General features: G+C 41.8%; 1 protein-coding gene across 1 annotated transcript in view; it reads left to right on the forward strand.

Annotated features, from left to right (window-relative positions):
• Nucleotides 1–19,998, forward strand: part of GALNT10 (polypeptide N-acetylgalactosaminyltransferase 10) — an 87,414-nt gene that overhangs the window by 21,454 nt on the left and 45,962 nt on the right. The window lies entirely within an intron of this gene.

The following is a 19,998-nucleotide window of genomic DNA, read 5'->3' on the forward strand; positions in this document are numbered from 1 at the left end:
AATTGTTTAAATGTTATCACTAACTTCTTGTGCAAGGTCTTTATGGATAAAAGATGTTTCAGAACAAGATACGTACCTTTACATTTAAAGATTAATGATACATCTGATTTATACCCTTCAGGGTAGCCAGAGGCAGTGCCTGTGCCCGTCTGTTACCCCTAAAGATCATTCCTCCGGCTTTGGACCAGTTTAAGTATAAGCCAGCTTGTGCTCACTGAAATCCCTAGAGTCTGCCTGGCACTGGGGAACAATTCCAAGAGAAGATTAGAGGTGGCAGGCGTCAGTAGGTAACTACTTGAGCAGGGACCTGGCTGCTTGCTGCAGGAACATGGCACGCTGCCCTGCACTGGGGAGCCGCATTGAGCAAATGCAAGTCTAATGATTTGGATTTTGTTACTTCACATTAGTGTTTAAAACTGCTTAGATATAATCCTCACAGCAAATCTCTCCATACTTTGAGATGGTGAACATTCACTGCCACACACTGGTTTTTAGGTATGAACTGGTTACACTGAATTCTTGTGCAGCTGAACAAAGGCTCTCACTGGTGCCTGGCAAAGAGAAGATTTCTTGTTTTGACTCTGTTTGTATAGGAGCATAAAATGGTTCTTTGTATTGGTGGGCTATAATAAATGAAACAGCCAAATGTTCAGGGTTTGATGCTTCCCAGTCATGTAGCAACTCTGGAAAATGATATATACCAAGTGCTTGGTCGGTATGGGAGCGAGGGGGGAATTCTGCTGACTGTGGCTTGCTGTAGAGGTGCTGGCTGCATGTGCTTAGCTGGGCATATTTTCCTGTCTAACAAAGTATAATTGGGAAAGTTTAAACTAACGATTACCATTCATACCACATATCTTTATTAGTGGTTGCTCATCTGAACCACAGAGAAGTTTTTCCCCCAATCACGCAGGATGTTTCCACTGTCTGCAGCACTCGCTCTGGTTTCTTGCTCTGACTTCATCAGGAAAATCTCAGATAGGTTCGTGTGCCCCTCAGCTGCAGAGCTGCTCTGACATGTACTCAGAGGTCCCCTCTGTTATTGTGTGTGTATCGTGGTGTTTTTCTTCACCCTTACTTCACTTGGCTGTCCTTCAGCCAGGCTCCTCTTCACCAAGACTTTCTCCCTCCCTTGCATAAGGAGGTGCCACCACACGGTAGGGGGACTGTCACTTCTCTGTTGAGGTAATTAAGGTTTTCTTGCTGTCATGTACTGCAAGCTTATGTGATTTGCCTCTTCAAGTAGCTGTGATTATCAAATAAGGGATACTGTGTTTGGCCCAAAGCAAAGGTGGCTCTGCTGGCAGGTAACTTCGTTACCCCATTGACATGTGGGCCATCATTTGAAGGGCCTGCATTTTCTAAAGGTCTGCATTTCTGATTGAAAGACAAGTCACAGTTCATTTTCAGAAGCATCAATTTAAAACGGAATATTCAATTAAACACAAAGCATTTTCAGGCAGCGCTCAGAACATATCAATACTTTGAAATCTGTAGTAGCTATGAGTTCTGGCTTGCATCTTAAGGAAAATAATATGATCCCACCTTTAATGGAAACTAGCAGAAAGTTGGCTTCTGTTTGATTTTAAGGAATTTGGCATGGTTTCTTGTCCCCGTGGTCTAACTGGAATATCTTGGCTTGTCTGAAACCAATGCTGCTTTTTGAAAATGCATTTAAGAGAACTGTGGAAGTAGAAGTATTTGATTTTTCCCACATCACCACCACCGTGTACTATAGTTTCTTCATACTTTCCTTCTTGGATGAAATGTTTAGCCAACTCTAATGAGAGCTGCTGCATAAGTTATTCCAGACAGTCAGAGCGCGCCTTGCTGATGAAGGCCTTTCACTATAAGCATTTTCCATTTTGGTTTGTGGGGTTCGGTTTAGTTTTTGGGGGGCAATGATTTTTCTGAAGCTTGTAAAGATTGTTTAAATAGAATAATGTTATGGAGTCATGGTTAATTGGGATCTTTGTTACTGAGACTAAAATGTTAGCATGGGCTCGATGCAGTTCTGAGAACTAAAGCAAGTATCTGTTTAAAGTTTTATATAGGGAGGGTGGTTCAAATTGCTGCAACCAGTTAAAGTTGCCTAGGCGTGTTGAAACTAGGTGTACTGAGCAGCCAAAAATGTGCTGAATTTCCCACCTCCCAGTAAGCATTTATGGATTCCTTTAAGGCTGGCACTGAGGTTTCCCTTTTTCACACAAGCGGTTTTCTGCTTTGCAAGATTTCAGGCTTAGTGAACCAAAGGGGTCTGCAAGTTAGGGGAAGCTGGAGACTGGTACAAGCTCCTACATGAGGGAGTATGAAAGTGTGAATTCGAGGTTGCTCGTGGTAGTGATATCAAGAATGGCAAATGAGTTACCTTAATATAGTCTCCTCCAGACTACCAGCAATCCAGTAACCCAAGAGCATGTGTTACGTGGGGTTTTGATGCGCATTGTCGCAGTGATGGAGGCGATCCCATGGTCTGCCCTCGCCTTGCCTCACTTCCCACTCTGTTGTGCTGGTACAGATCTGTACGGGGACTTACTGTAAATTAGATCGGGGAGATGAGCTGGAGTCAAAACAGGGAAAAGGCTTTTTAAATGAGCTTGCTCCTGAAAAAGATGAGTATAAAATAGCAATGAAATTCAGCAAAAACACTCTTGCGGTGCTGTGTAAAGCAATGAGTCTGCTTTCACCTGCTCAAAGAAGCTGCAAGGGTTTACCTCAGGCCATGGAAAAAAAGGTGTCAGGATTTATCAGTCTAAGGCTAGTTTTATTTGAAAGTACACAGCTGCCTTGATTTGTGTTTGTTTTGTGAATTGGAAAGTAATTTCGCCAGACTGAGTATTAAGAATCTTATTATTTTTTTGTAAGATTGACGTCTCATCTCTTATAGCATGTGTTATGGTCCTTCCTCCTCCTAATGTCATTTGTGAGAATCTGGTCCTACGGAGGCTGCTTCAGAGCTGCTGTCCCAAATGAGATTATTGAAACGTTGCCATCTATCTGAGCTTTTTAGGGTTCATATTAGGCAACTGCTCTGGTTTATGCTTTTTGGGATGGTGAACCTGTCTTGCCTTTTTGCACAGTGGTAAACTCGTGGGAATACATAAATATTTCCTAATCTGGAAATGTCATCTTGAGACTTTAAATTTTGAAGTCTCTTTGCTTGTTACTTCAAGTTTCAAGAAATGTTCTTAGAAGTAAAAAGAACTGGATCACTTTATGTGTGGCCCCTGGAGTTTTTTATAAAACAAGGCATGAGAAAATGGGTCTAGTTGAGAGCATCTGCGAAGCAACACTGAGAGAAGTGAAAGCTTTGAGAGAGGTGAAAGTGTTTCCTTGCTCTGTATGCATGTCGAAGGGAATTCAGATGCTTTTGAAAGACCACTCTGGCAACTTGCTTTGCCGTACTGAGGCTGACTTTTAATGTTAGATATGAATTATGAAGCGATCTGAGTCTGTATTCAGTGTGTATCTCTTAATAGCATAAAATTATTCAAAGTTGAGTTGTTCCCTAGCATTAGATGCCTGGCATATTTATGATTCTCGCCTTTCTAGCAAAGGTGGTAACTTTTACATGTAGCATTTTCAGAAGACAGTTGCTTTTTTATATTGCCTTAAAATATTTATCTTGTCTCCCAGCAATCTTACGCGTGCTGACATCCAAAATTAAAATTGTATGTATTTAGTGGGTTTAGTTTGGGATTCAGATCAAGACTGAGGGGGGGGGGAAAGTTTGCAATACAGCATAATGTTCCCTGATCTCATGGGCAGTGTCTGTTTCTTGCTTGCATGTGTAGGTGTGGCTGATTTTTGGTGCTATGGTCCAAATAAACTGCCTACATCGTGTTACTGGTTTTGGTAAAGCGTGGTGCTTATTTTTTTTCCCTGAAGCATGACAACCAGCCTTTCCCTTGCAGTTCCACTGCTACTTAAAAAGTCACCTTTCTTACTCCCAGCCCGTTTCTTCCCTGCATCCGTTCCCTAAGAGAAGCACTGCAGAGACAAATGTTTTCCATGATAGGTTAGTTGATGAAACGTTATGACATGCTATAGCCACTTGAAAGCAGTTGCTGTTGTCTTTAATTTTACGATGTCAAGTTGCTCTGCTCTAAGTAAGTGCCTAAACTCTCCCACTTCCTTCTATAAAGGTCATTATATGTGGCTCACCTGTAAACATGTCATGTTGGCGTGTCCTCTCCTTTCTGGAGGAGAGAACAGATGTTCCAGCTCACCGAAAGGTGTTTCAGTCACTTGCTGCAGAAGATGGTCATCAGGCTGACAAAAGCAATCTTTATAGGCAGGCTGGTCTTTCGCAAGGAGATGTGTTTACAGAGCATGAAATTAACATTTTTGCACAGAGGCAAATAATTGCTTACAACGGAGGCTTTAGTAGCAGATTTGAAGCTTGAATGATTATGAGTGAGGTCAGGTGGAGCACGGAGAGATGTCCACCTCCCGAGCAAAGTCACTCCGAACTTTTTAGCCGATTCACTTATGCCAAAAGGTTTGAAAATGTTGCAGTGTTCATGCCTTGTTTGTCACTTGAAAAGAACTTGTAATGAGCTGTGTTGTGTCTGTATATGTGGTATGCTTCCTTCAAAATTGTTCTTGAACAGAAAGCTTTTTTGATTTGCAGGGAGGGAACCTGCATTCCCATATTAGTCTAGAGTTATTATATAGTAGTGCTCTAGTGCTGTCGATATTTTTGTTGTTGTTCTTTTTTAAGAGACTTTGCAGAAAGTGTCTGTGAAGTAGGCCTTTGTTGTGAACAAAAGGAAGCTCTGTAAAAGCTTTTTGTGGTCAGGAGATCGGTCTGAAGGGCCAGTAGGTCTTGGAGAGAGTCGGCTGCCCGGAGCTGCTCCGGTGAATGCACTTATTCATCGGGTCAGGGCTTTTCCTTGAGTAGTGATGAAAAACGTTTCCAAAGAGCGGTTATTGGCAAAATTAATCAGATTGATTCTTCACTTATGACACAGATCGAGTTTTGAACTTTGGTCTCATATGGTAATAAGAGCAGTTCATTATCACTGACTGCGTCTCGTCAGTCCCGGTTTGCTCAGCCTGCTTTACTCCCCACTCAGCAGATACACATCTTACAAAACATTTGAAAACCACTCAGCTTAAAATAGAAAAACAATTTCTAAAATAATTTTGTTCTGTTGCAATCAACTGTGGCACAGAATTTAGGAAGTCTGCCTAATGCTAGATGCAAGTGTCCAGTCAGACTTCAAAGTGGAGGAGGCTCTCTGCGTATCTCCATTGCAAATGGTGCTGAAGACTTGGAGCACTCTGTTTTCAAAATACCTCTGCTTTTACAGGGAGAGGAAAATAAAAATGTGGCCAACATTGCAAACACTGGTCTGAAAACCTATTTTTTACATGCCTCGTGTTACATCCATGATTTTGCTGTCGCTTTTCTGCAGGACATTATTCTTCAGAGGCACTGGAACTCCTTGCATCGTCCTTATCATTCTGAATGGCTCTAATGATAACACCTTTCTGTAGAGTTATCTCCATCTGTACTAAAAGCCAGTGACAGGACCATTTAAACGAAACATCTGGTCACCAGTAGCAGTGATTGAAGAACTAGTACTTGTTTATATATCCCAGGGTCTTTGAACTGGGCGTATCTGTCCGTGTGGTGTAAGGAACAGCTCTGCATCTCCAAACACCTGGCAGGTTTGTCTTGTGTGTGCTGGGGTTCCTTGTGCCCTCCTGCACTAAGGAGGAGGAGGAGGAGGAAGGTAACATTGCTGTACGGTGATCAAGGTTCCTGTCCTCTGCCTGCTGCAAGACTGAGGGTGTTTGTTCTGTGTGTTTGTTTGCTTGCAGCAGAGCAAACAGCACAAGCTTTCATTCTGATTTCTGACTGATCTTAGGGAGGAGAAATAAAAACTAAACAATACACATTCAGCAAGGTTACCACACCAAGCATCACCTGAATACTACCTGGAACAACTGTTCTGGAAACACCCAAAATCCAGGATAAAGGATACGCCTCACTTCTTGCTCTCATTGAAAGAAGGCTTAAAACAAAATAAAACAAAAACAAAGTTTACCTTTAAAATTCCTCCAGACAGATAAAAGAGTGCCATGTCTCTGTACACTTCATGTAAGCTGTGCAGTAGCACTGTTTTACCAGCACCATTTTTGCTTTGAGGTGTTACACCATAAATCTTAGGAAGACACGAGATGGTGCATGCAATGAATTGCTTAGATGCACCTCAACAAGACCTGCTAATAGCCTTCCCTATTTAAAATAGTCCCAGTGGAACAAACTTCTTTGCCTGTTTAATAAGACTTGGTAGAACAAACACGTAAGCAAATGTGAGGAGTTTATGTAGGCCATTCTCTTCTGTACCTTATGTACAACCGTGTTTTATTTCTTTATTGATTTTTTTTTGTCCCCACTTAAACAGTATTCTTTCAGTATGAAGTGAGACTCATAAAAAAAACTAAGTATAACATGTTCCAGTCAGATTGGTTACTTTATTCTAGCACAACAAGCTACAAAATCTCCATTGCAGAGAATGTCATCCTATACAACAATTTTTCTCAGTCCCATGGAGCTTCATTATAGCGAGGTCAGGCGATGTGCTGTAGAGAAGAGAATTTAGATTTTATTATAGGCCTAACTTTGTGCTGTTGTAATGATACTGGAGGACAGTAAAGGCTTCAAATAATTCAGTTTCTTTGGAATACAGTTCTGTGCTGTAGGACCTGGAGCAGACATAGGAAAAAGGAAAGCGTTGTAGGATGTTTTAGTGTGATTCCTAGTGGATGCTCATGAGATTGTCCAGCTGCTGTAGCCCTTGCTTATTTTAAGTTTCTAGAAGCCAGTCAGTGAAGGTTACCAGAGCTGGGTGTTCTCACTGTACATGTATGCTCAAGGGAGAGATCTCCCTAAAGACCCTTGTGGTAAAATGAGACTCCTCAAAGTCTGGCTTTTGGCTTAAGATGGGACACATTAATTTCTCGTGTGATTGAAAAGCCTCTGCCACAGTTCCAGCTTTTAATCTCATGTTTCTCAATTTTCTTCTTGCAGCAGTCTGAAAAAGCAAGGGGACTTTCTGCAATGCTTATCCTTCCTGTCCACCCAGTCATCTCTGCCCTAGTCAGCACCCATAACTTTACATGCTTTTGTATGTGATGTTTCTGTAAATATCTCAGGATGAAATTTTTTTTGAGCAGTAGGAAAGAATCATAAAGTCAGTGATCTGTCATCACCCATGACAAAATGACCAAACAGCTGCTGAGCAGCATAATAAGTGATTCATATCCTGCATTTGTTTAGTTAATGCTGTTTTCTTTACCCTTTGAATGGTATCCTAATTTTTTGACGTGGTTTTCGGTTATGTTAGGACCACTTCAGGATTTTAATCCTGTTCTCCACTTAGCTGGCAACATCAGCAGACTTAAACGTGCTTTTTATCCCCATACTGAAATCGATAGGTAACCTCAAAGGGTCTAGAAAGGTTCTGCAAAATCTAATTTTGACACGATGTGGATGTTTGCATCAAAACATGTAGGTCTTGATTAAATTTCAGTAAATTACAATCTGGATATCAAGAGTAACAAGGCTGTTGCCTACTCATGTTTGCATTGCTCAGTGGAGTGATGCCTTCTCTCGCAGAGTTGTTACCTGTCCCAGAAGAAGCTGCATGGCTCTTAGTTTTTATCCTGACACTGCTATAGGTGGTACCTGTTTGTCACTCTCTAGGTGATATCCAAAAGTGATTTGTCACCTGTATGTGTACATAGTTTTTGTGTCTGCATCCCCAGCCCCTCTTTTCCATAATTCACCAGCTGTGCTTATGCTTTTCCAGTAATTGGGTATCTCACCTGTCTTACACTGGCAGTTGGATACAACTCTGAGTTGACCTCAGACTGTCAACAGCCTTCTTCCCAGACCCAACCAATTTATGTCACCAGATTCAATTTCTTTTTTCCTATTGTACCCTAACCAGGCTCAGCGTGCTGCTCTTGCTACCCCTCTTGACACTTTGAGCAGCCAGGTAATTCCTTGCTGCGTTACAACTTGCAGCTACCTGGGTCAAGTGGTGATCACTGCTAGAGAGCATCTCCAGGAGGCACAAATCTGGCCTCTAGATTCTTTATTTCAGCATAAATTGCTTGATTCATTCCTGGCCTTGGGCCAGCCTTATGCCAGCTTCAGGGTAGAGGTATGGAGGGTAAAAGCCTTGGGACAATGTAAAGATGTGTGATGTTCACAGTTAAACATGTTCAAAAGGGGGAGAGGCATAGGGGAGAGGTATTAAACTTGGGAAGCATGACCAGATGGCACATAAGATAGGATTTGGGGGAATTCTGCCAATTCCTTTTTGCCATCCCTCCCTTGTGGTAGACACTGCCTTGCTGGGTACGCGTGCCTGGCACCTCAGTGTCTAACTGGGGAGAAGTCACAACCCACTTATCATAAACACAACCTCCTGTGAGCATGCCCAGAGCTTTTGTGGGATAACTTCAGCAGCCAGTTCACGGTGGGATTTTGGTCCTTAACTCTGTGATGTCTCCTGCAAATCTTTGTAACCCACCAGTGATGGTTTGGATTTCTAGAAGGTGTTTGAAGACTGAAATTAGTTAATTTTAGCTAAGTTAGCTCTACCTTTTGTTCCAAGTGGGATCATGCAGCTTTTGCCTGGTCTCCAGGAGTGGCTCATGCTTTTTGACAGAGAAAGCTGTTTACAGGAATGCTCTGACTACGAATCTCCTACAGCCTCTCCGCTCTGCAGCGCCCAGCAGGACTCCTTGCCATCAAGGGCAGCGACTCTATTTACTGCCTTCTGCTCAAGGAGAACTTGGCAATGCAAACAAAACACGAGTATATCAGAGGAACTGACAGCACAAACGGGGAAACTGGAGGCTTGAGGATGGCTCAAATATTTTTTGAGTACCAGAGGTAATAGCAGGAAGTCTGATGGTGAGAGGAGCGTGATTAATTTTGGCATCGATCTGAGCGTTTGCTATTGCTAAATGCAGTGTGCTTGGTGTTTGAACCAGCAGTTAAATAACTTGTTGGGAAGACGAGGCGTGTAAAATGTTGCCTTTTAGTGCTGATGTTTTCAGTTTAGCATAACACTGTCAAGAAGCATCAAGTCTGCCAGGAAGTTGGTAGAAAATTCTCCTTTAAAATTCTTGAAAGATCTAAAAGGAAAATAGTGCTATTCTGTTCTAAACAACAGCAAAAAAGAGATTTTACTGTGTTGCTACTAATAAAATGTCACTTGGAGCCTGATACTAGACGCATGAACTAGGGAGCAAAACCTGGAGCACCACCTGAAGTAATAGTGATAAACACGTTCAATTAAAACTGAGGCTTTTTCTAAACCACAGCTGTCACAGCGGTTGTGACAGGTCCTGTTGGTTGAGCAGTAACTGGAAGGCAGGAAAGCAAAGTCAGCACTGAAGTTACTGACTGAGGAGTGTGGAAAATAAAACAAATGTGTGCGGTTCCCCTTGCTTTATTGGCGTTGGTTAGAATTACTTTGTTCAAGTGGTGTGTAAGTATTACATTAGCAAGTTACTGTTCCTGTAGCAGATGGCAACGTGAAAAAACAATCTCTGAAAATACCTGCAAGCCTTTGGATCTCTTAGGTTCTTCTTAGATTCCTTTGGGCCTGGGTCTTTATTCAGCAGGTGTCTGTAGCAGGGAAAGCACAGGAGGTCCTGTGTCATCCTTCTGCATTTCCAGTGACAGTTTGTTGTTAGACTGCAGCTGTGACCTGCTGAGGAGGGTGAGCTGGCAGTGTCTGGGGATCCTCTCCTGTGCTAGCAGGTGAGTGCGGTTGGTGGCTGCTTGACATCCCCCAGCGCTGAGTCTGACTTGCTGGCAGATGTTGTTGTCGCTCCTGGTCACATCATGCTTCCCCACGCATTCCTGGTAGGAGACACTTCTATCGTTTTATGGGATTCCAAGTGATGGATAAAGCCTCTATTAACAAAAAAAAAAAAAAAAAAAAAAAAAAAAAAAAAAAAAAGCTAAAATACAGACTTCTTTCTAGTGTCTTTGAAAATATTTTAGGGAAAAGGCAATTTCTAAGCTTCATACCCTGCTTGCTAGGGAAGCAGCAATGCTCCGTCTATTTTTCCACGTAAAATCCAGATCACTTCTGTTTTGTGTGGTTTTTTTTGGTTGTTTTTTTTTTTTAAACTATCACTGTCAGCAAGCTTTCAAACTGCCTAGTTCCTCCTACTAAGAAAACATGTTTATAATACAGTCTCTTGTCTTACTAGTGGCTGTCTTTATCACAAAATGCGAGGCATCCTAGTAGCATAGTTTGCACATTGGAAAGTCTCAAAATTGAGATCTGTGCAGCATGGTTTCATCTTGGTTTATCAGTCTGAAGGAAAATACTTAGACCTCTCTCTGGACATCTAGATAGATTTCTCTGATGGATAGATTTGTCAATATGGATAGATTTTTGTCCTGTTCTCACTTCAGTTTGTTGGACCTTTAGCAGCCATCTCAATTTTCTCAGCACTAAAACTAGGATTTCCCAAGGTCTGTCCATTCCATTTTATGAAATTGAATGCTATTTGCAAAAATAGTGGTAGCTCTTCCACCTTTCCAGTCACAAATGTATTTTTTTATAAACTGAACAAAGTAAAATTTTCAATCACGTACTTACCAGGTCCAACTACTTGCAGTACCTAGCGTATGTGTAAGTTTGTATTTGCTGTCCGCGTACTGTAAATCTCACCTGTGTAGTATTGATGCTGAGGATGGTACACTATGTTCTTTGTGGTATCAGCCATGCGGTTTCTGAATTTCTGCTGGTATGATATACATGTGTAGTGTGGTTCTCTGCTAATTTTCGAAATCCTTGGAAGTTGTGTCCATCTGAGCAATCTTTGACTGGCCTGATGTTCCTCTAATCTGATCGGATGTTTATAGTTTGAGTACAGGGAATTCATGGAGATGATGGAATTAACAGGTTTTACATCCAGCGTTTTTCTTAAAGCATAATGCAGATTAGTCAAGTGTTTCTGCTTATGCAGCATAGTCTGTAAGTCGGAGATTCCAGAAAGCGTGTATAGCAGAAAGGGAAGGAGAAGAGAGATGGGAAAGCTTTAATCTTGTTTTGAATGGCAGTTGGGAGATGACTTAGATAAGTCCTCATACCTTCCATATTCGCTGTCAAAGCACATCATGGTAGAAGTACCTCGGGCAGTGTGACTAACATGTTTCCAATCTCAACACGAGGATAGCCCAGGGAGCAAACTCTTGTTTGGGAAACTTACAGCATGTTGCTGTATGTTAAAGCAAGGTCACTGAGCCTGTGCCTGTCGCTCGAGGGGGAAAATGAGGAGGTTTCTGATGCAACTAAATGCCCGCAGGAGCTTACTCCATGACTTTGAGCAGAACCCTTAGACATGCTAGTATGTGGGAAATCCAGCATTTCTGCTGATATCAAGGGCTTTAAACATTTAAGTGAACGGAAAAGACGAGTGCTTTAATTTGCCCACAACAGCTATGAGTCCTGTTCCGAAGTCTAAAAATGTTTCAGCTGGGTTTTTGACAGCTGAAAGAAATCTTGAGCCTGAAACTGTGCTGTGCTATCAGGTACGCTCTAAAACCTGGGGAAGAATTCACTGTTTGCACTGACTTTGAGATGGCATTGTGCATTTGGAGGCTTGGATTGAATTAATCAAACACTAGGTTTAGAACAGCAAACACTGCAAAACCGTAATATTATTTCTAAAGGTAAGTGAAGAACAAAGAGTAAAGTATTTGGTAGAGAGAGATGACTAAGCTGGATGTCAGATCACTGTCCTCAGCTGATGTCTTTAGATTTTAATCAGCTGATAAACCAGGATGTTTTTGCAGATAAACATTTCTTTGTGGTAAGGGCTTTTCAGCAATTGAGGTCGAATAAAACTTAAATGAGGGAATATAAAAGGGGGAAAGTTTTGGTTCAACAAAGTACTGCCCTAGCACTTGATCCAAAAAGCTTTCTGCATTAAAAAGTATTGTGTCAGCTAAAATTGGGTAATGCTTAAGCAGTAGGCCGTCTTGTCCACCAAGTTACAGCATGCACAGCCTCTTGAAAGAATCCTGAAATTATTTCTTTAATAGCTCTGCAAACAGTTACCAACTGTCCCTGGGTATTCTGCAGAAAAGGCTCTGCTCTGTCCTGGAGCACTGATTTCTTCAGCTGGTTTGGGTTCAGCTGTGGTTTAATTAGCTGACACAGGATAAGGACTGCTCAGGAGTACGGGCAGCAGTTCTGCCTTTAATTCCTGAAGGAGCCAGGCAAGTTATCTCCATACCCTGAAGTGTGACTGTCTCAAAGAACAGCACAAATCCGAACATATGGATTTTGATTTTCGTGGTGTTTCTGGTGGGAGAGAAGAGCACGATGGCCAAATTGTAGGATCTTGGCATTCTGCAGGGAACCTCTAGATCTGATTCAAACTTGTTGCTTGGATCTGAGTCACAACATAGCTGTGAAGATGTACTTGACTTTTTTGTCTTTGAAAGCACTTAATCTTTCCGCATGATGTGCTGCCATTTAGTTCTGCCATGCCTTTTAACAGTTCCTGAAATGCCGTAGATATGGATTATATTAATGTAGCTTTTAAATTTTTGATGGACTGAAATAGCTTCAAAAACTAACCTTTTGAAAACACTTGGGTAGGATGCAGGACAAGCTTTTAGCAGCTTCCTTTTTCTACTAGTACGCTATTTCCCGTTCCAGTAAATGAGGAGCTGCAACTGACTGAGGTTATGCTCAGCTTCCAGGCCCAGGAAGAGTGCCTCCAACTGACGTTGCAGATTTTTATTTATTTATTTTTTAGATCTGAAAATCTCAGCTATTTTCACACTAGTACCAGGGATGGAGTCTGGTTGCACTGCATGGGTTCTGTACATAGTTGTTCAACGCATGCTGATAACCTAACACATTTCATTATAAAAAATAAAATAAAAATTCCCCATGGTGCAATAAAACTTTATTTACGAGAAGGTTACCACCATTTAGTGTTGATGGTCCCACAATAATTAAAATGTAGGCTTTCCTTCCTTCCAAAGCTGTTTGTCTTCCAGGATTTGGAAGACTGGAGCGAAGCTGGTGCTGCACGGTGGTGAGGTTACACGTTTCTTATTTCTGCTTTGCTGGGGCACGGCTCATGACAGGCTGCACACAAAGTGCGTGCTCTTGAGTCTTGCACTGTGTCCTCCGGAATGATGGAGCAGTCTGCACGCTCTGCCCTTATTAATTGCAACTTACCAGCACTGCAGCTTGTGCCAGTGAATAGATTTTGAAATGATAGTGTCTTAGCTCTGTCAAATGTTCGGAGTGCTGCAGAGAATTTTTTGGCTGGTGGTGTCAGCAGCAAAGAGAGGAACCTCTGAACCATGTCCCTGTCTTTCCTCATGTAGTTTAGGCACAGCTGTCTGGGAAGTGAAATGCTCTTCCTTCTGGCCTTTCAAAGCTCAATTTCTATTAACAACAGAGGAGGAAATCCTGCCTTTTTTGTGTGTGTGTGTGTGTGCTGTCAATTGCTGGTTTAAAATATCTAGTGGCTGCCTGGAGTGCTAATGGAGTTATAATCAAAACTGAACTCTTGCAGTGAATTTCTGCTCAATATTTTTGACCTAGCTCAAGTTAGCACACAGGTACATTACCTACATCTGCCTCAGGCAAAAACTTCCTTTAATAAATAAATGAATGCTTTCTATTTGCTCTCCATTTCTGTTGTTTTTCTGGATCATTTTGTCATCTTCAGCATTTTGTAAGGTATAAATGCAAGATATACTTGCTGAGTATACTCAGCTGATAAATGGAGAGAACTCGCTGATAAATGGAGAGACCTAGGGTGAATCTGCCATTCTTTTAATAACATCTGAAGATCATAGTTCCTTGGGTCTCATTATAGCTACTTGGTTTACAAAAAAAAAATTAAAGGAAAACTCAACAGAGTAAATGTTTGAACAGGGTTTGAAATCCATACAGCATTATGATTAGCTGTATGCACTTGAACAAATCTTTTTTCTTCTTGTATATAAAGCTCTTGGCTTACATCTCCATCCACTCTTCTTGTATTCTGGCTGGAGCCAGGCACACTAAATAGTGATTACAGAAAAGATTAAAATTCCATTTTTGTGTTTGGTGTTTAAATGCTGATCGATTCCTTTGGTGGCATGTTAAGTAACAGCATGGTAGACAACAGAAGGGGCTTATTTACAGCAATCTGTCTAAATCCATTTTCAATATATTGTTTAATATGCCTTTCTACTTCAATTCATTTTTACTTTAAAAAAAAAAATGGAAGCAGGCAGGAGATTAGTTTAAGGTATTGCTGGAGAAGTAATCACTTAGTGGTAAACAGCTTCCAGTTTTTAAGGAAAAGTTAATGTGCTTGAGCTGAAACAGAAGTTATGGGCTTGCTCTAGGAGTTAATGGATAAAATTCAATGGCCCGTGCACTTACATAACTTGACTAGATGATTGCAATAAACCTTTTGGGCTTTGAAATCTCCCCTTTGTTTTGCTGTTTACAACTGACCATTGCAAAAAATGAACAGATTTTTGCAAAATGAGAAGCTAAGGTAGAGAAAAACAGAACTACAAAGTCTATAGCCTGGTACTTCTGTTTGCTGACCTGTTTTACAGGGACAGAAATCCAGATCCTTAATGCCAATTTACCCTAACTGTGCGGAGTAGGTAACTTCAATGTTCAAACAGTGGCCATTAGAATTGGCTGAAGTTGTGCCAGGGGAGGTTTAGGTTGTATGTTAGGAAGAACTTCTTTACTGAAAGGGTTGTCAGGCATTGGAATGGCCCAGGGAAGTGGTGGAATCACCATCCCTGGAGGTCTTTAAAAGATGTTTAGATGTAGAGCTTAATGATATGGTTTAGTGGAGGACTTGTTAGTGTTAGGTCAGAGGTTGGACTAGGTGATCTTGGAGGTCTCTTCCAACCTACATGAGTCTGTGATTCTGTATTTCACAGTTCAAATACAGATAAGGAGGGGGTTGTGCTTGTGGGTTTTGGACAAAAATGTTAGGCCTTCGACTATGCAATTAGAATTCATGGGGAAAAAGGATGAAAGTGAAAATGTACATGAAATGCAGTATTCCAGGTAAGACTTAGCTCCCCACAAATGAGATGCTTGTTTAATAGTGAAGGCAAAAGTCGGTCCTAGAAAACTTTCTGTGTTTTGCAGACTGCTTAGATATCCGTCTAGAGCTTCTGTTGAAGGAGTATCATCAAGTTATTTAATTTGCATAAATGAGTCAAATCCCATGCAGCATCCTTGAAGAAAACCACTAAAAAAAGTAACATTCTGGTCCATGTGTGCTGTCTGGATTTCTAGAGCTCAGACATAAAATTAAAAAAAAAAAAAGAAAGAAAGCTTCCAAAATAATGTCAGTGTCAGGAACCTGCTTATTTTGACAATGAGGGAGACTGGGCGTTTATGCACATATTCCCTGTGACAGTGGTGGCATGCTGCCTGTACCTTTACACACTGCTCCGCTAATAGTGGTGACATGAGCATAAAAATTGCGTTTGGGGGGGAAGGTAAATGTTTATCACTTGCATTGACTTTTTTTCAGTAGTCTGCTTAAGTTGGTTTTCAAAGTGTGATTTCTAGCACAAAATGCTCTGCTACCAGACTGCTGCGACTGCACCTTCCCTGCAGGGCTACGCTGATCGTGGGTGCTGGCAAGTTCACTGAAGCAAAGACACTGACGTTCGTTTTCTAGCACTGAAAGTCACTTTAAAATTAATGTTCAGACATTGTTGACAGAACTTGTCAGTGACTCACAGCAGGCTTTTCATACGATGCTTTAATAGTGACCTGTGAAAGCAATGTAAGTGTTGTAAGCTTGCTTGCAAGTGATACCGTTAAGAGAAATATTTTAAACTCTTAACACTTACCCAAGTTGAATTAAATTTAGTGGAGCATTTCTGAATTGTATTGACTCGTGTGACTTACCTGCCCAAGGCTAAAACAGCTCCACAATGCAGCATGTCTGTCATGGCCATCTGCAGCTACGTCTAGCCTTAAAGATTGAAAAGGTGCTTCTAGAAAGGTATGTTGATCCAAAGGAGATTAATACCATGTTTATCTTGTGTGAATCTTTTGTCTGGCTTCGTTTGTACAGGGCAGTAATGTTGTAAGAATGGAAGGCAGAGGAACAGATGAGTCACGCTGTGCAGACCTCTTTTTCCTTCGCCAGTGCTAATGTAGAGAAAAGTCAGGCCTTTCGAGTCTCCAGGAGTGAGAGCTTACGAAAAGGCTCTGTACAAGACTTAAGGATAAGTAACTCATATTCTATCTCTCCAAAGCCCAGTGCTGTAGTTTGGAAGGGTCTGAATGGCTGATGTCTGTGCTCTGTCATTTTCCCCTCATCCTTAATATGAAGCTTGCAAATTCCTGAAGTCTTTCTCTTGACATGTGGCTTTGACCCAGCTTAGCTTAGCCAAATTCAAAGATTTTTACGCATAAATTTGAGAGCAAGACGTGATGTCTCTACTAGACTTCCTGCTGTCTGTATGCCTCATTTGGACTCCACATAATGCAGTGGCAGTCTCTGTGATTTCTTCTTTTTAATAGAACTGGAGGATGGCATGCTGTCGTGTCAGGTTTGTTTGCTTGCTCTGCAGGTATTTACATGCACATTGTTGACCTCTATGAACAACGGCTTGAAGCTGTGCAGAAAATTTATTTCTCTATTCCTAGTATCTCATATTGAAAACAGAAGCACAAGGTCAGCTCCAGCCCAGTACTTGAAGATGCTCACCCTGAGCATGGAGGCTGAAACTGCTTTTTAATGGCTTTCAGATTGCTCCTTGTCCTCGTGAGAGTTAGGTGCTTTCTGTAGGCTTCGTGCAGATGTTGGTCTGAGTCCTTTGAGGTATAATTTGAGCTGGTCTCCCATCTCCTGAGCAGTTGTGTGCAGGAGCTCAAGATCCACCTTTCCTTCTTAGTGTATTTCAGATAGAGCAATCCCCCTGGGATGCTTTTCCAAAGGGACATGTACAGGCTAGAAGTCGAAGGGAGCGAGATGCTTCTGCAATTCTGGCTCAAGCTGCTGAAGAGGTGGGATGTAAAACATTCTTCCTAGCTTCTTGTCAACTTGGATGTCTTTTTGCTGATTTTTTGTTTGTTTGTTTGTTTGTTTTGTTTGTTTGTTTGTTTTGTTTTTCAATTTTCTTCATTGTGCCTGATGTCCCCTGGTCAGTTCATAGAGATTTGGACATCTGGCATAGGGTGGCACAATGGTGTTACAAGGCTCTGAGCTGCACTCTATATTGCTGGTTAGATCTAGCCCTTAAACAGCCTTATAATGCCTTGTGGTGGGTGGGATTTCCAGAGTAACTGCAGGTAGTGGGTTTTACAAGTGTTGGATCACAACAAATGGTGGAACAGGCAGTGGCGTTGTAAGCCATTCTCCTTGTACTGCTCATCCAGTCCAGAGAGCTATAAAGAGCAGACAAAAGACTTTAAAATACTGAGTTCTCAAACTGGCCAGCTGTTCCCATGCCCAGTATGACACTTCTGCACATGCCGAGTGCGAGGGAGGTTGGCAAAAAGCTGCTGGCAGGGAAGGTGTGTGGTGTGTGAGGCCTTCCAGGGCTCCTGCTGGCACAGGAGCATCCCAGGGAGGAGAGAGGCCCATGAACAGGCCTGGCAAAGAGGAGATCTTGTAAAACAGAGGCACAAATCTCAAAGAAACGGTAGCGTGTGCTGTGCAATATTTAGTGGGGTTGATGGGGAGACCTGGGGAGCAGACAGCTTTATGGCTGGTCTGGGCATGCACCCCCTGGTTTTCAAGGTGCTCTGATCGTATTGTTGACACCAGCTTCAGATTGACCTGAGGACAAGCTTTATGCTTGCTCTTTTCCCCCATGTGTGCTGCTGTCCACTGTGTTCAGTTTGCACTACTACTGAAACTTTCTTTCACATTTGGTTCCTGGTGCACGTGTTCATTTTCACACTTAAACATACCTTTCATATCAACAGGTGATAAGTCTAGAAATCTGCGTAAGAACAGTGGTGTTTAATGGGACAGTTATCCAATTCAGTTTGATGTTTATATCAGAGTTCAGTGATGGTCAGAAACCCTTCCAGAAAGGGAAAAGGGACAATAGTGTGCTTCTTCACCACAGCTCTGCTGCTCTGGAGCTGCACTGCCCTAGTACCTGTGATTTGGGAATAGGTGAGGCCTATTCCCTATAAGAGTGCCTCTTATAAAGCCTGTTTCCCTCAGCAAATGCCAACAGGTGAATTGAAGATATTAGATTGCTGGTGACAATCTTAATTTTGTGTCCTAATAGGTGCAGATTGGAATTTGGGAAGGTACACCACACATTTCAGCATTTGAACAGAAATAAAGATTTAGAAGACTAGAATTAATAGGCTAAAGGGGCAGTGATTATTAATGTAAAATGAGCTATCAGTTTTGATTCAGGTAACTTCATCAGGTGGAAAATAAAGGAACAGATGATGAAGATGAATAACGATGGGCAGGATGAAAGAAATCAGATATACCATCTAAATACAACTCCACTGGGCTTTTTCTTTGAAGTGGTCACTTCTTCTGGATATAACTGCCCTTTCCTGATAACCAGCCTTTACTGGCAGCTATGTTTTTCACCACTGTTATTCCTATCGCATAGTGTGGTCTCACTCTCCCCGTGAAGCCCTGAGAAATTCCTTTCCCTCCATCTTTGTGTCACGAATATTTTTCAGAGAATACCCTTGTTAGCTCCAGGTGACAGAGGTGGAAGTTCAGTAATAGTTCTTCATGCTGAGAAGTAGCTGTGTGACTCCTTGTCCATTTCGAGTGCCCATCAGTGTTCCTGCAGTGAAAGTACATCTGAATTGCAGGGAGGGAAATGCTCTGATATTGATACTCGTTGATATGTGTAACCGAGTGTCTGGTTTCTTGGATGAAACTCAACTTCTGCCAGGTCTGTAAAATGTCTTGCCAGATAAGTCAAGCAGCTGAGTGTAAATCACTCTGTGATCCTTGATTTGAAAGGATCTGGAATGATTTTAAATCTCTTGCATGGAAAAGAAAATCCCAAGCAAGTTCTAATAGTTCATAGGGCAGCTCTTAATCAGGTTGAGCTCTCTTTCTTGTGGACCACTTGTTTATTACCCTCTGGCCTGGTAATACAGCCAGCACAACTCGTGCTGTTTGTGCAGTTCCTTTGCTAAGGGTTACCACCCAAAACCAGGCAAACAGGGTATGCACCTTCAGCTTCCCTACTGCATTTGGACATCTTAGCTTAAGTCCAACTTTGATGCACTGAGGGTGCTGAGCTTGAGTGGAGAAAACACTAGCAGTGTGCCTTTCCTACTGGCTGTAGAAAAGGGTTGCTCTGATGGGGATAAACCTGCAAAACCTTCACAGCAAGGCTCAGCAGAGCTTGTCTGCCAGACTGCAGTGAGATGTGCTTCAGCAGACAGAAGGGAGTGAAATAGCAAGTAAAATGCCCAGATGCCCTACTTGTGCAAGACAAATCTAGGCATGAAAATAACGAGTTTGTAGTTTATTAAAGCAAATGGCATCTGTGCTTTTAATGCCAGAGATATCTGGTAACCATGCAAGGTTACTATGCCAGCTGTTGCTTTTTATTGGTGGTGGTTTAGTTTGATTGACCCATTAGAGTGAGACTTGAAGCCTCTCGCCCTCTGAGCACTTCCCTGCTTTAGCTTTTTTTCTTTATAGAAATTTGTATTCTGTGGAGCTTGCTCTGCAAGTTGGAGGCATTAAAAAGAAAAATTCTAATTCTTAGAGATGTTCTCTTCTTGATCCTAAAGCCTATTTAAAATATATATACATATGTATCTCCCTTGTTTTCTGGGGATGTCAGTGTTTTTAGAGATGTATCGCGGTTTTATTTCCACACACCATAGTCTCTTTGAACCAGAATTCACCCCATCTTTCATTTGCTAACTTGTTCCCAAAGCACTCATTGCTTTTGAATTTCAGAAAAAACATCATGAAAAGAGCAGCTCTAAT

Source organism: Aythya ferina (assembly GCF_964211825.1).
Source record: "Aythya ferina genome assembly, chromosome: 14".
NCBI classification, from domain to species: domain Eukaryota; kingdom Metazoa; phylum Chordata; class Aves; order Anseriformes; family Anatidae; genus Aythya; species Aythya ferina.